Genomic DNA, 15232 nt, shown 5'->3' on the forward strand with positions numbered 1-15232 from the left:
ATTAAAAAATATTTTATTTAACAGAAAATATTTTGTTGTTCAGTCATGTCCAACTCTTTTGGGAGCCCATGACTGTAGCCCGCCAGGCTCTTCCCATGGGATTTCCCAAGCAAGAATACAGAAGCGGGTTGCCATTTCCTCCTCCAGGGGATCTTCTTGACCCAGAGATGGAACTGGAGTCTCCTGCGCTGAAGGCAGATTCTTCACAACCCAAGAAACCCAAAAACAGTATTTATCAAACCTTGGTCATATGTAAGGCTCTGTGCTACCTATTAGCAAAAAGTCACATTAAATTCAAGTTCTGGATATCTAACATAAAAGAAACACTAAGTTCATCCTTTTGCATTGCAAAAACCAAAAACCAAACACAGCAACCCCCCCCCCCCCCAGCAAAGAGGAATCCCCCCTTAGGTTCCCCTTCTGTACATTCAAGTATTTGTAAACCTAATGGTTCTAAGTACCTGTACAATTATGCAGAGTTTAACCTAAGTAATATTAACAAAAATTCTGTTCAAGATCATAGATGCTTAAGTAAAACTAGAGTCTGAAATCGGAGCAAAGAAAAAGCTGAGAAGTAGAACGCAAAACTAAGAAATTAAATTGTGATAATGACTGCATTCATGAAGATAAACTTTATTTAATGGGGAGGGGCTCTGAAGTACTTATGAGTATTTCACATAAATTGATTAAAAGTCACTATAGAGTCAAATCTTAGTCTTTCAAGAAAGTAACTGTGTTAACACTGGTAAATAATCACAATTAAAAAAAAAAAAAACCTCGTCTACTTTGTTCTGAAAAGTTTTATTTTCCTTAAGAAAAGGGGCGGGGGAGGGGGCAAAACAAAACCAAAAAAGGAACAAACAGAAACCACTCTGAGCTGGCGACTGCGACAGGCCAGCCAGACACCCAGGCTTTCCGGGTCGTGCGTGGCTTTGGGATGGATGTCCGCGAAGAGAGCCCTGGAACCACCCATCACGTCCCACACCCAGATGCCAAGAAAGCAGCAGTCACGGCGGAGGCCCGACACACACAGGGGCTGGTGGGGTCGGGGCCCCGCTGCAGACGTGGAGAGGCCCTCGGGGCGGGGTATCGTAGAGAGAGGCACTGCGGTCGTAACCCGGTCGCCCAGGCCTGGGAAAGCGCCGGGGGCGTCCCGGGCTCGAGGGCACCCAGCACTCGCGCGGGACGCCTTGTCATGAGTCACGGAGGCGAGAAAGCAGGCGGGCGGGGGAAGAAGCTGCAGGATGGAGGGAAGCCCGACCCTCGGGAGGGAAGCGAGCGGGCGGGGAGGCCCCGACCTCAAGCGGGGAAGGGAAGGGGGGGGGGTCTTGCCAACCCACGCCCTGCCCGCCCTGCCCTCACCTCCATCCGACGCAACAGGCTCTGCGACCCGGTCCCGACCCCGGGGTCTGCGGGCTGGGAGGCGGGGGCAGCTGCCCGCAGCCATGACAGGCGCGGGGCGGGCCGCTGGCGGGCAGGGCCGCACGTGCGGGCAGCGCCCCCTCCCAGGCCTCCCTGGGCGCCTGCCCGCCCCCGGGCGCCGGCCCCTCACCTCGGCGGCCGCGACGCGGCCCGGCCTGCCCCGACCCCCCCCACCCCCACCCCGGCCGAGCGGCGGCGGCGGCACGTACTCACCGCCGCTCGCGGGCTCTCGGGCTTCGCCATGACTGAGGCGCCCCCGCCGCCCCGCGCTTCGACCGAGACTGACACGCGCGGCTGGCCGGGCGGGGGCGGCCTCAGGCGACCACCCGGATGACAGAACCCGCCCCCGCCTCTCCCCACCAGTTGAGCAGCGGCCGCTGCCCATGGGCGCCCCCGGGGCTTCCTCCCCACGCCTGGGGCGGCGGGTGGCAGCGACGGGTGGCGGCGGCACTTACCGGCGGCGCGGCCAGGCCCCCCTGTCAGCGCGGGGCCGGGAGGGAGCGGAGGGAGGAGTGAAGGGGCACCGCCTCCCCCGCGCCGCCACGCACCCGCCTGATTGGCCCAGTTCACTCCCCCAGCGCGACCCCACCAGCCCCTGCGAGCGGCACTCCGGCAGCACCGGCGCGCCATTTGCATATTTGTGCCCGCGCCGCTGATTGGCCCGGGCTCGGAGGGGCGGCCGAGGCCTCGGCAGCTCCCGCCGCCGCTCCCGCCGCGCCGGGCGCCCAGGGAGGGAGGATTCCCCTCTGTCGCTCCCCTTCCCACACGACCCGGCCTGACCTGGGGCGGAGGGCGGCGGGAGGCGGGGTCGCTGCCCGGCTCCAACATGGCCCCGCCACACCGCCGACCCAATCGCCGGTGCGGTTACTCCGGGAGCCCTGGGCGGCCTCGGGGCGGGGAAGTGTTGGGGCCGGGCGCCCTCTGGCCGGAGCGCGGGGCAGTGCAGTGGCCCGGGCTCTCCTCGCCGCCCCGCCGCGGCCGCCACGTCAGGCCGCGCCCTCGCGGCGGCCTCTCCCCTCCCCGCGGCCCCGCCGCCACGTCAGGCCCGGCAGGCACACCCCGGCCGCGAGCTGACCGGCGACGGGGTCGGCGCCTAGGTCACTCACTCGCTGGGCATTTCCCCGCCAGGCTGGGGTCCGCCGAGGAACCGGGAGGGTTTCCGGAGCCTCCCTCTTGACAAGGTCGTGATTTCGGACCCCAGGTTCTCCCTTCTGTCTGAGACGGCGGTGGCACACGCCTGTGCCTTAAAATCGGGAGCCAGGAGAGTGTCGCCGCGATGATACAGCGATTCAGTCCAGGTGCTAAGCACCAAGCGCGAAAGGGGCGCCAGGCTAAGGAGAGACCCAGCCCCATGTCCCCATCTAGAGAGAGCGCGCGCACCTCAAGTGGTGGAGAGCCGGGCTGACACCTCGTCATCCCCATGATCAGGCCCGCGTTCTAAATTGCACAGCTCTGAAAGGAAGGAAAGAACAACCTTCTCCAACTCTCCCGCCCCCCCCCCCCGCCCAAAGTGGGGTGGAACTGGTCCAAGACTAGGGAGCATACTAGAAAACCACTGGCTTACGAAGGCCTGGGGACACCTGGGTTCCTACTCAGTCACTAATTAACTGGGTGACCTACATTAAATCATAACGTGTCCCAAGGCCTCGGTTTTCCCTTCTGTGAAGTGAAGAGGCTGGACACATTTTCTAAAAGCCTTCCGATTCTAAAAATTCTACGGGTCTCTCAGGTCCTGAGCTGGCTTTAATACCCGATTAAAACTTTAACATCCATATAAGAACGAGAGAAGACAAAATAATGGAAGGTTACAAGTTCAGTCGGCCTTCCCTCATAGCTCAGTCGGTAAATCATCTGCCTGCAATATGCAGCACCCCCTTATGTTTGTTCCGTTTCCCATCCTAGGAGGGTAATAGTTAACATTCACTTTGAGAAGGGATAGACTACCCACTCCAATATTCTTGGGCTTCCCTTGTGGCTCAGCTGGTAAAGAATCTGCCTTCAGTGCTTCAGTACCTGGGTTCGATCCCTGGGTTGGGAAGATCCCCTGGAGAAAGGAAAAGCTACCCACTCCTGTATTCTGGCTTGGAGAATTCCATGGACTGTGTATTCAGTGGGGTCGCAAAGAGTTGGACACGACTGAGCGCCTTGCACTGCACTTGGCAGTTGACAGAAATCTCTTGACTTTCTGTCTTCACAAAGAAGGATGGAGCAATGTCACTGTGCTTGTTTACGCCTGATCAAAATGGAATGGCTGCAGTATACAGACAGCTAGTTGCCAAGTAATTGCACTCTTTATGAAGGTTATGTAGATCAACACAACATTGTTTAGCTGAGATGCTGAACCGGGGTTGGGAGAAAACCCTGCTGAGGGAGAAGGTACAATTACAGTTTGGATTCCCCTGGATACTTAGTAACAACTACACGCTAGGATAAGAATACACAAAAAAGAGTCCACCTTTGAGCTCCCTACACTACTTATTTGAATGCCACTTTAGCTTGCAAATTCTACCTGCTGAGTCAAATCCAAGGCCAGTAACATCTCATTTATCTGGCAAGATACTCCATTTAAATGAAACCTTTATCCACTTGACAGAATTCCTCTCCCCAAGAAAACCCACATTTTCTTGAATACAACAGCCCTTTGAAAAATACATGGTTGGTGATTAAGGAGCATCGTTATCATTATTACCATTATTGCATTCTATTATGACCAATGAATGCCCTTAAAATTATGTAGATCTATGTCTCTATAATAAATTACCTCTAGAATGCTGTTTTATGATTACTTTAGATTTACATCTGTTTGTTTTATGTCTCCTTTCTCACTACTGGGCTGACACTTCTCCATTCTTCTACCTAACAACCTTCTTTCCTGTTTTTGCTTGTTTTTAATGATTCTATTGTACTATGAACTTAGACACAGATAAACTTCTATTATTAGTTTAGACTTTCAAGTTTTGAGTAATGATTTTCTGTGGGGCTGTCCTGTGCATTAAGCACATGAGGTTGTGTGACATCTGTTTTAACTGCTCAATAACTAGTTTTCAAGATTGCCGGGAGAAATATCAATAACTCAGATATGCAGATGACACCACCCTTATGGCAGAAAGTGAAGAAGAACTAAAGAGCCTCTTGATGAAAGTGAAAGAGGAGAGTGAAAAAGTTGGCTTAAAGCTCAACATTCAGAAAACTAAGACATGGCATCCAGTCCTATCCAGTTCATGGCAAATAGATGGAACAGTGGAAACAGTGGCTGACTTTTTTTGGGCTCCCAAAATCATCACTGCAGATGGTGATTGCAATCCATGAAATTAAAAGACGCTTACTCCTTGGAAGGGAAAGTATATGACCAACCTGCTGCTGCTGCTAAGTCGCTTCAGTCGTGTCCAACTCTGTGCGACCCATAGACGGCAGCCCACCAGGCTCCCCCGTCCCTGGGATTCTTCAGGCAAGAACACTGGAGTGGGTTGCCATTTCTTTCTCCAATGCATTAAAGCGAAAAGTGAAAGTGAAGTCACTCAGCGTGTGTTCGACTCCCAGCAACCCCATGGATTGCAGCCTACCAGGCTCCTCCGTCCATGGGATTTCCAGGCAAGAGTACTGAAAGTGGGATGCCATTGCCTTCTCCGATGCCAGACCTAGACAGCATATTAAAAAGCAGAGACATTACTTTGTCAACAAAGGTCCGTCTAGTCAGGCTATGGTTTTCCAGTTGGTCATGTATGGATGTGAGAGTTGGACTATAAAGAAAGCTGCTGCTGCTGCTGCTGAGTCGCTTCAGTCGTGTCCAACTCTGTGCAACCCCATAGACGGCAGCCCACCAGGCTCCGCCGTCCCTGGGATTCTCCAGGCAAGAACACTCGAGTGGCTTGCCATTTCCTTCTCCAATGCATGAAAGTGAAAATTGAAAGTGAAATCGCTCAGTCCTGTCCGACTCTTAGCGACCCCATGGACTGCAGCCCACCAGGCTCCTCCGTCCATGAGATTTTCCAGGTGAGAGTACTGGAATGGGGTGCCATCGCCTTCTCCGAAAGAAAGCTGAGCGCCGAAGAATTGATGCTTTTGAACTGTGGTGTTGGAGAAGACTCTTGAGAGTCCCTTGGACTGCAAGGAGATCCAACCAGTCCATCCTAAAGGAGATCAGTCCTGGGTGTTCATTGGAAGGACTGATGTTGAAGCTGAAACTCCAATACTTTCGCCACCTGATGTGAAGAGCTGACTCATTTGAAAAGATCCTGATGCTGGAAAAGATGGAGGGCAGGAGGAGAAGGGGATGACAGAGGATGAGATGGTTGGATGGCATCACCAACTCGATGGACATGGGTTTGGGTGGACTCCGGGAGTTGGTTATGGACAGGGAGGCCTGGCGTGCTGCGGTTCATGGAGTTACACAGTTGGACACGACTGAGCGACTGAACTGAACTGAACTAGTTTTCACTTATTTCTTAAATCTTAGTAGTATTCTTGATAACTGAAGTTTCTGAATATGTGCACTCTAGAAAAACCATTGCAAAGGGTGGCTCTACATTTTAGGATTTAGAGGCTACATCAGTAAATACTACTTTTTGCAATTTAAATGAATAAGAATCAATAATCATCAACATCTAAATCTAGTAATAATGGCCTACTAGTTCCTCAGGCAATGGAGTATCCACAGCCAGGCAATAGCAATGCTCTCTCCAGGTCCCTCTATTCCACTCTAAAAATGGCTCCATTCCTGTCCAAAGTCTTTCAAACCCAAACGACCCCATATCTGCAGACACAATGTTTCAGGTCTCTAGGAAGCTGTGCTTTGTCAGACAACTGTTCTTCACACCCTGAATGAAGCATTCTACAAGTGTATGCAGTTGGTACCATTTACTGAAATCTAACTAGTCCCAAGCACTGTGAAGGGTTTATAAGGGTTTAGTTAAGGAAGCTAGCAACTTCCAGCTTTGTTATGGTATTAATTACATAATTGTAATTTTATTTTACATTCATAGTGACTCTATGATAAAGGGGTTATTCTCCCCTATTTTACAGATGAAAAGGGTTCAAAATCTTGCCCTGGTTACACAATCACTGAGTGGCAGAGATAGGATTCAAACTTAAAAAAGCCTGTAACTCTTAGCCATTATACTATATCCCTCCCTGAGCTTTAGTTTCCAATTCCAAGTTTACTGAGGAAACGTACATTAACTAATTTGGCACCTTGCAAGGAGGAATTCCCTGCATAGCCATTTTGGTTGAGATTACCAAGAAAGGAATATCTCAAAATGTATATAGTGTATCAAACTTGGCATTTTCTTGCAAGTTTGAGGGGTATGAACCAATGCTCTGGTACTGTGCACTTTGGGGAATAACTGGTAAAATCAAAATTCTAAGATGGCCAAACTAAGGATTAGACCCTACTTCAGTGAGACCTACAGAAGTGATGCCCACAGAACAGTCAAAACAACCTTAAAGAAAGAAGAAAGTTGGAGGATGCTTGCTTCCTGACTTCAAAACTTACTACAGCATTGCAGAAATTGGACAGTGTGGTACTGGCATAAGGATAGACATATGGATCAATGGAATAGGATTGAGAGTTCAGAAAAAACCCTTACATTTATAGTCAATTGATTATCAACAAGACTGCCAAGACATTTAAATTGAGAATGGCAACTATATGTGCTAGAGAATGAAGTTGGATCCCTACCTCACACCAAATACAAAAAAGAATAAATGAAAAGGGATCATAGACCCAAATGTAAGAGGTAAAACTATAGCACTCTAAGAAGAAAACACAGGAGTAAATCTTCAGGAACTTGGGTTAGGCAATGGTTTCTTATATATGATACCAAAAGCATAAAAAATAAAATATAAAATTGGACTTCATTAAAATAAAAAAAACTTTTGCACAAGCAACCAAAGAAAAAGATAGATAAACTGAACGTCAAAATAGAAAACTTCTGTGCTTCAAAGAACACTATTAAGAAAATGCAAAGAAAGACACCTACAGAATGACAGAAAATATCTGCAAATCATACATCTGATAAGGGTATAGTATCCAGAATATATAAAGATCTCTTACAACTCAGCCATTTTTTAAAAATCCAATTTTAAAATAGGCAAAGTATTTTTGAATAGACATTTCTCTGATGAAGATATACCACAGCCAATATGCACATGAAGAATGCACTCTAATAATCGGTAGTTATTAACGAAATGCAAAGCAAAACCACAGTGAAATACGACTTCACATCCATTAGGATGGCTATCATAAAAAAGACTGGCAATAACAAGTGTCCATGAGGATGTGGAGAAATTAGAACCCTCATACATTGCTGGTAGGAAAGTATTCAAAAAATGGTGCAGCCACTTTGGTCAATAGTCCTTTCAAAGGTTAAACATAGTTATTATATGACCCAGAAGCCCCAATGAGATGAACACATGTGTATAACTTATACATAGAAGTTCATAGCAGTGTCATTCATAATAGCTCCAAAGTGGAAACAACCCAAATATCCATCAAATGATGAACTGAACCAAAGTGTTACATCCATACAATGGAAAATTATTCAACCACAAAAAGGATTGATTGACTACTGCTACCTAATACAACATGGAAGAAGATTGAAAACATTCTGCAGAATGATAAGAGCCAGATACAAAAGACCACATATATGGTTCCTTTACATGAAATGTCCAGATTAAGGAATCAAGGGAGAAACGAGGTGGATTAGTGGTTGCCTACGGCTGGGTTGGGGAGAAAGGGATGAAGAATGAAGAGTGACTGATAATAGATACTTATGGGGGATGGGGGGTAATGAAAATGTTCTAAAATTAGATTGTGGTGATGTTTGTACAACTAAATACTACTGAAGTGTGAATTTTTATGGTAGGTAAATACTATTTCAATAAAGCTTTTTTTTTTTTACATTTCAATTTGTTTCAATTGTTTATTAATGGACCAGATTACAAAAATAACCCTAGTAGATACTTTAGTTCATCCTTCTAATAAGCTAAAGCTGTTTTTTAAAAAGTAATGCCTACCAGCAACTTCCAACTTTGTTACAGTATTACATTCATTAAATTCATATATTTATGTATACATATATATATATACACACACACACATGTTGAGCAAAAGGAGTAGATACATTTTAATTATATTTATCAATTAAGAAGCAAATAATTTTTTTAATCTGAAGATTATTGGAGTGGCACTGTTATTTCTCACATTGGGCTCACCAGTTTGGTGACTTTGGGGTAATTTATATGCATTTAAATACCCTCACCATGTATGTCTACCAGGTTGGGAACTGTGTTGGCTACAGAAGAAGGGATCGTTATTCCCATATAAATAATCATGAATTATTAATAATAAATACTGAACAAATGTGTGTAGATAAAATATTTTTTCATTCATCTTCTTTGACATTCCTTCACAGGTTGAGGCACTAAAGTAAATGTTCTTTCACAGAGTATACTTTTGTAATCTTTTACACATTTTATGTAGATTCATAACTTAAAATGTTTTTATGCCCCATTATATTATGGATTTCCATCTTTCTGCAATTATAAGTAGTAGCTTGAGGAGCTTAGATACTTTTCCACTTTAGGAAAAGAATCTGAAAGGAACTTTAGTTGGTTCATGTGTGTGTGAGTGCATGCACTCAGTTGTGTCTGATTCTGCGACCCCATGGACTATAACTTGCCAGGCTCCTCTGTCCAGAGGATTTTTCAGGCAAGAGTACTGGAGTGGGTTGCCATTTCCTTCAGTAGTGAGTAAAAACTAACTTCACATTAGCCCCTGGGTGTTGTGAAATTTCCTGAATTCCATGGAGAATACAGGTTGTTTTTAGAACAGGGGTAAAGGACATCACTAGAAAGCTCTTTAGCTTTCCTTTTCAGGCTCTTGTTCAAGCAAATAGAAAAGAGGGTCGGCTTTCAGTTGTAGTTTAGAGCACCTCAGAGATCAATTAAAAGCATGTTCAGCACTGTTTTCAAATCTAGAGGCTGCTGATAAAAACATCCAAAGGATATATTCAGCCAGGCAGCCCGTTCTTCAGACTCTTATCTTAGGCCTACTTAATCAGGGAAAGATCTTAGAGTCTCTAAATTGTATCTATTTTATCCCCTGCTTTTAGTTAGGAATATACCTCAAAGCATGATCCTACTTGACAGTTCAAATCTTTCACTGTTTTGATTTTCTACAGTTGCTTGTCCTGGGAATTTCCTGGTGGTTCAAGGGCTAGAACTGCACACTCTCACTGTCAAGGGTCTGGGTTTGATCCCTGGTCAGGGAACTAAGATCCCACATGCTTCATGGCATGGCAAAATAAAAAAAAAAAAAAACAAAAAAAAACCACAATTGCTTGTCCTAATCTTAAAAGAGATTTTGCTGTTTTCCTTGATAAGACATCCTGAGCATCTTATTCCCTCTCTTTGTCCATCTGCTTTTCTTTGGGTAACATGAGCACTCCTGGAGAAGTTTCTAAATCAAGTTTGAGGGGATGAAATGTATGATGTGCAGCTGCTATTTAAGAAATTAATTCATTCAACAAATATTTAAAGAATATCTGTGAATGGGAATTCCCTGGTGGTCCTGTGGTTAGGCCTCGACACTTTCACTGCCTAGGGCAGTGAAAACAGGAAAGTCATAGAGATTAAGCATTCTACAGGCTTATATTTGATTTCTCCATTACAGATATTTGGGCTTCCCAGGTGGTGCAGTGGTAAAGAAACAGCCTGCCAATGCAGGAGATGCAAGAGACATGGATTCAATCCCTGGGTCAGGCAGATCCCTTTGGGTAGGAAATGGCAACCCACTCCAGTATCCTTGCCTGGGAAATCCCACAGAGATTTCTGGAGCCTGGAGGGTTACAGTCCATGGGGTTGCAAAGAGTCGGACACAACTGAACGCGCATGCACACACACACACACACAGATATCTGACAAACATCCCACCTTCCAGAAAGTCTGGTTGGCTGGAGAACTCAAAAATAGTATGTCAGAGAGTATGTGGGTTCAATCCCTCGTGAGAGAACTAAGATCCTGCAAGCCTCATGGTGCACCCAAAAAAGAAAAGGAAGGAATACCAGTGAGGTGACAGGTGCAGCGCTAGGTGCTGGAAATACAACAGTGAAAAAATAGGCATGGTTCTTTCCCTGATGACAAGTTTTGTAAAGTAAATAAACACCCATGAATTAATTATTTTTACTAATTTCCTAATACTTAACTTACAGGTACTGTGATTGGTGTACTTAAAAAAAAAAAGTATGCTCTACATCATAGAGCCTAAGGACTAATGGAAACTGTAGACTTATATTTTTCTAATCAACTAGATTGTTTTAGAGGTATTATGGGCATCTTATTTCAAGGAGAAATCCATCCTGGTGCAACTGAAATCCATCTTGTCTTGTTTCAGCTTCAAAAAAAGAGAAAATTGTACCAGGTTTCCTGTGAATATTTCTCAACTTGTTTTTCCTCATTCATTATAGCCATGACTATTATTTGGTCACCATCTTTCCATAATCCTATTGGCCAGGTTTCACACTTCTTGTTGTGTCTTAGAAAGAGCTTAGAGAACTCATGTATTATTGCTAGGAATAAACTCTTTAACAATTACTTTAGTCTTGTATTTAAAAAAAATAATAATAATTGAATTTTTTTTCTTGCCTCATATGAATTTCTTCAGAAGGGCTATCTTTCTTATTAAGATCATCTTTTAAAAAGCACTTTTATTTTATCAGGGCAACATACCATCTCTTATGTAAAAGCATGAGGGGATTATTGGAATTCTTGGACATTCTGGTTGAGGGTACATATTAATTATAGTTGTTTTCTCTGCAATGAACCTCATGGTTTGTTTTATAGAGAATGAGTAACAACATGCCAACCAGGAAAATTAATTCCAGGTTACATGATTGAAAAAAAATTGTTTTAAATTCAAGAGCAGAGAGGCCTTTAGAAAGCTTTGCTGAAAATAAATCAGTGTAGCTTTTTATTACTCTGGTTACCATTACACAGTAAGCAGTTAGTAACCCTGCAATTTTTTTTTTTTTTCCCCGCGCTTCATGGCTTGGGGGAAATCTCATCTTAGTTCCCCGACCAGGGATTGAACTTGGGCCCTCAGCAGTGAAATCACAGAGTACTACCCACTGGACCACCAGGGAATTCCCAAATCCTGCACAACTGAAGTAGAAATCTTTATGAAAACAAAGAAAGGAACTGAGTCAATGTTTCTTAAAACAAGATATTCATAGAAATTAAGCCTCTCAGTCGGTAAACAATCTGCCTGCAATGCAGGAGACCGGGGTTTGATTCCTAGGTCAGGAAAATCCCCTGGAGAAGGACATGGCAACCCACTCCAGTATTCTTGCCTGGGAAATCCCATGGACAGAGGAGCTTGGTGGGCTACAATCCATGGGGTCATAAGCGTTGGACACAGCTTTGCAACTAAACCACCATAGGCACAAATTTGATTTCTCCAACATTACAGATATTTGACAAACATCCCACCTTCTAAAAAATTTGGTTGGGTAGAAACCTCAAAAACAGTATGTCAGAAAACTGAATTTCTTCCAAAAGGAGGCCAGATCTGCCACACTGATAAGACTGTATTTGAGTGATGGCTAACAACAAGGTAAAAGACTAAAATGTTAGGCCAAATCCTCTGGATATCAAATATATAATTGAATTTACCCCTTTTCACAGTTTATCTCAGTGTCACGGAGGTCTGCCTAGCTTTTTCTCACAGTTAGCAATTTTTGGCTAATCCTGTGGAGCCCTGTATCCAGCACACAGTACCCGGGCTCCTGGGGGACACTTCTCTTTGGGGTCCCTTTGCAGAGTGTGTGTTGTTTGGCAGGGACATGCTGAGCGATGTGTGCAAACTATAAGTAATGTCAGGCTAGAGTTTGCTCACTCTCTGCCACTCCCCTTTCTAGATAAACGAAAGGGACTGCAGGCTTTTCTGTTCCTCAAACACACCACTCTCCTTGGCTTGGGATTTTTTTCACCCTCTATTCCCTCTGCCTTACCATAGGCTCTGGGTTCAGCGGCTCCTTCAGGTTTTGCAAAAATGGTTCCTCTTAGAGGCCTTCCTTGATGCCTAATTACTGACTGTGTTTGCTTCTTAACACCACAGTCGTGTTTGTGTGTTTGCCTCTGCCCACTAGAAAGCAAGATTCTGGAGGCTGAGGCAGGGTCAGTCTTGCTCCTGGAAGTATTTTCAGCACCTAGAACACTGGTGCTCAAGAAATGTGTATTTTCACTACTTTATTTATAATAGATAACCAACAAGGACCTACTATATAGCACAGGGAACTCTCCTCAATATTCTGTGATAACCTGAATGAGAAAAGAATTTGAAAAACAATAGGTACACTTATATGTATAACTGAATGACTTTCCTATACACCTGAAACTAACATGTTCATCAACTATGCTCCAACATAAAAAGCTCTCACTAAAAAAAAAAAAAATATCTATTTTATACTGATGAACTGCTTACCCAACATATCTGTAATGTCCTGGCAGGAAGAACTGCTGTCATTTGGGGTTATCCCACCTGGTTTTGAACAAGATACTGGAAGCCTCAACTGGAGATCCTCAAGCCTTATTGCATACTAGTATCACTGGGGAAACTTAAAAACTATCTTTGCTTAGACCCAGCCCCAACCTAGGGGTGATGGGTCTCAGGCACCAGTATGTTTTATTTTTTTGTTTTATTTTTTTTTTATTTTTCCATTTATTTTTATTAGTTGGAGGCTAATTACTTTACAATATTGTAGTGGTTTTTGCCATACATTGACATGAATCAGCCATGGATTTACATGTGTTCCCCATCCCGATCCCCCCTCCCGCCTCCCTCTCCATCCCATCCCTCTGGGTATTCCCAGTGCACCAGCCCTGAGCACCCGTCTCATGCATCCAGCCTGGGCTGGTGATCTGTTTCACCCTTGATAGTATACTTGCTTCAATGCTGTTCTCTCTGAACATCCCACCCTCGCCTTCTCCCACAGAGTCCCAAAGTCTGTTCTGTACATCTGTGTCTCTTTTTCTGTTTTGCATATAGGGTTATCGTTACCATCTTTTTAAAATCCATAGATATGATGTTTTAAAAGCTCTTTGTGTCTTTGCTTGTGTAACCAAGGTAGAAAGTACTGGTCTAAGTGACATGGAACTGAGTAACTACCCAACTGCCATGTTCTTGTCCTCTAGGTGGGTCATTCCTGTGTCACCGCTGTTTAGGGAAACTCAAAGTGTTCTTTAGACTACCTTTGTGGCTTCTGAATATCTGCCTTGCTATCACAAAGGGGCAGAATTAGGCATAAACCAGATGAAAAATTAACCTCTCAGGAAAAAGACAAGGTGTCCAAGTAACCTAGGTTCATCTGTTAGTTGTTATTTAGTCTCTAAGTCATGTCCAACTCTTTGTGACCCAGCTAGGCTCCTATGTCAATTGGATTTCTCAGGTAAGAATACTGGAGTGGGTTGTCATTTCCTACTCCCAGGGATTCTTCCTGACCAGGGACTGAACCTGCATCTCCTGCGTTGGGACAGGAGGATTCTTTACCACTGAGCCATCTGGGAAGCCCTCATCTGTTAATACGTGCTCTGAAAACCTCAAACTCAAAGGGGAAAGTTCCAGCACTTTTCTTCCTTCATAAAAGAAAGTCATCAATAAACTTCTTCATTTAGCTGTAGAAATCAGAGGCAATCATTCAAGTGCAAAGCACGCAAAAAAACAATGCTCCCAGAAGAGGGATGTGTCCAAATTCCATCCTCTTCTTTGTAAGAAATAGAGACCAAGTAGTGGTTGGTTCAGAAACACTTGTCCAAGGACTTCCCTGGTGGTCCACTGGCTAAGACTCTGAGCTCCCAATGCAGGGGACCCGAGTTCCATTCCAGGTCAGGGAACTAGATCCCACATGCTGCCACTAAAGATCTCACGTGGTTCAATGAAGACCAAAGATTCCCTGGATTGCAACTAAGACCCAGGACAGCCAAATAGATACATAAATACTAAAAAAAAAAAAAAAAAAAATGGAAAAGAAACACTTGTCCATACTTTTTGTTATGGCAAACTCTAAACTTTTAGACCTTACATAAAATTGGGACCTCCACTTTTTTCTTTTTAAGGAAAAGCAACTGTTATTGGTATTTTCCTCAAATTGTACAACTTAATAAACTGTTTTCTTCTTTATTTTTCAAAACCACCATCAGAACTGTTCACAAAAGCTAGATTCATGCTAAAAGTCAATGTTGTTTCCCCTCCAGTTAGAAAACCTAAACAACTATAGTAAAATGAGCGTGCACACAGGATTAGAAATAGAAATATTTGAGCTACCATCCAGGCCCTATCACTTGCCAACTGATCAGCAATCTTTCTGGCCCGTTAAATGAGAATCAGAACACCTATGCTCCCTGCCCCACGTCATTGTTTCTTGCTAGCAATATTCACAAACTTTCTCTGAAAATGTTGCAGTGTGCAAATGAAAATTACTGGGTGGGAGGGAGGCTCAAGAGGCAGGGGATTCATGTTGTTGTATGGCCGAAACCAATACAACATTGTAAGGCAATTATCCTCCAATTAAAAAATTAATTAATTTAAAAAAATGAAAATTCCTGGTCTTCCGTCTTACAGTGAACTTTTAAGCAAAAAAACAAACAACTACAAAAAACCAGTGGTTACAGTAATTAGAAATGTTGACCCAGGATATACTAGGTGTCCAGCAAAATGCTGAAGAAGTTGTTCCTGAATCCATTAAACCAGAACAGTAGGTAGATCACCCAACAGGGAAAGCCATTTCCTCTGCAACAGGAGAAACTCAGCTCGGCC

At 44.4% G+C, this 15232-nt stretch overlaps 1 protein-coding gene across 14 annotated transcripts in view; it reads right to left on the reverse strand.

Moving 5' to 3' along the window:
- Positions 1-15232, reverse strand: part of CHD9 (chromodomain helicase DNA binding protein 9) — a 219426-nt gene that overhangs the window by 153638 nt on the left and 50556 nt on the right. For 6 of the 14 annotated variants that reach the window (XM_043435137.1, XM_043435134.1, XM_043435140.1 and 3 more), the window contains exon 1: positions 1878-2022. The exons of 4 other annotated variants lie outside the window; for them this stretch is intronic. The gene's annotated coding sequence lies outside the window, so the exon portion shown is untranslated. Of the gene's footprint in view, positions 1-1362; positions 1595-1635; positions 1774-1877; positions 2023-2528; positions 2755-2802; positions 2827-15232 lie in introns of those variants that run through there. 4 more of the 14 variants (XM_043435133.1, XM_043435130.1, XM_043435128.1 and 1 more) reach the window with 4 other exon arrangements.

The sequence above is a fragment of the Cervus canadensis genome, chromosome 18, assembly GCF_019320065.1.
Source record: "Cervus canadensis isolate Bull #8, Minnesota chromosome 18, ASM1932006v1, whole genome shotgun sequence".
NCBI classification, from domain to species: domain Eukaryota; kingdom Metazoa; phylum Chordata; class Mammalia; order Artiodactyla; family Cervidae; genus Cervus; species Cervus canadensis.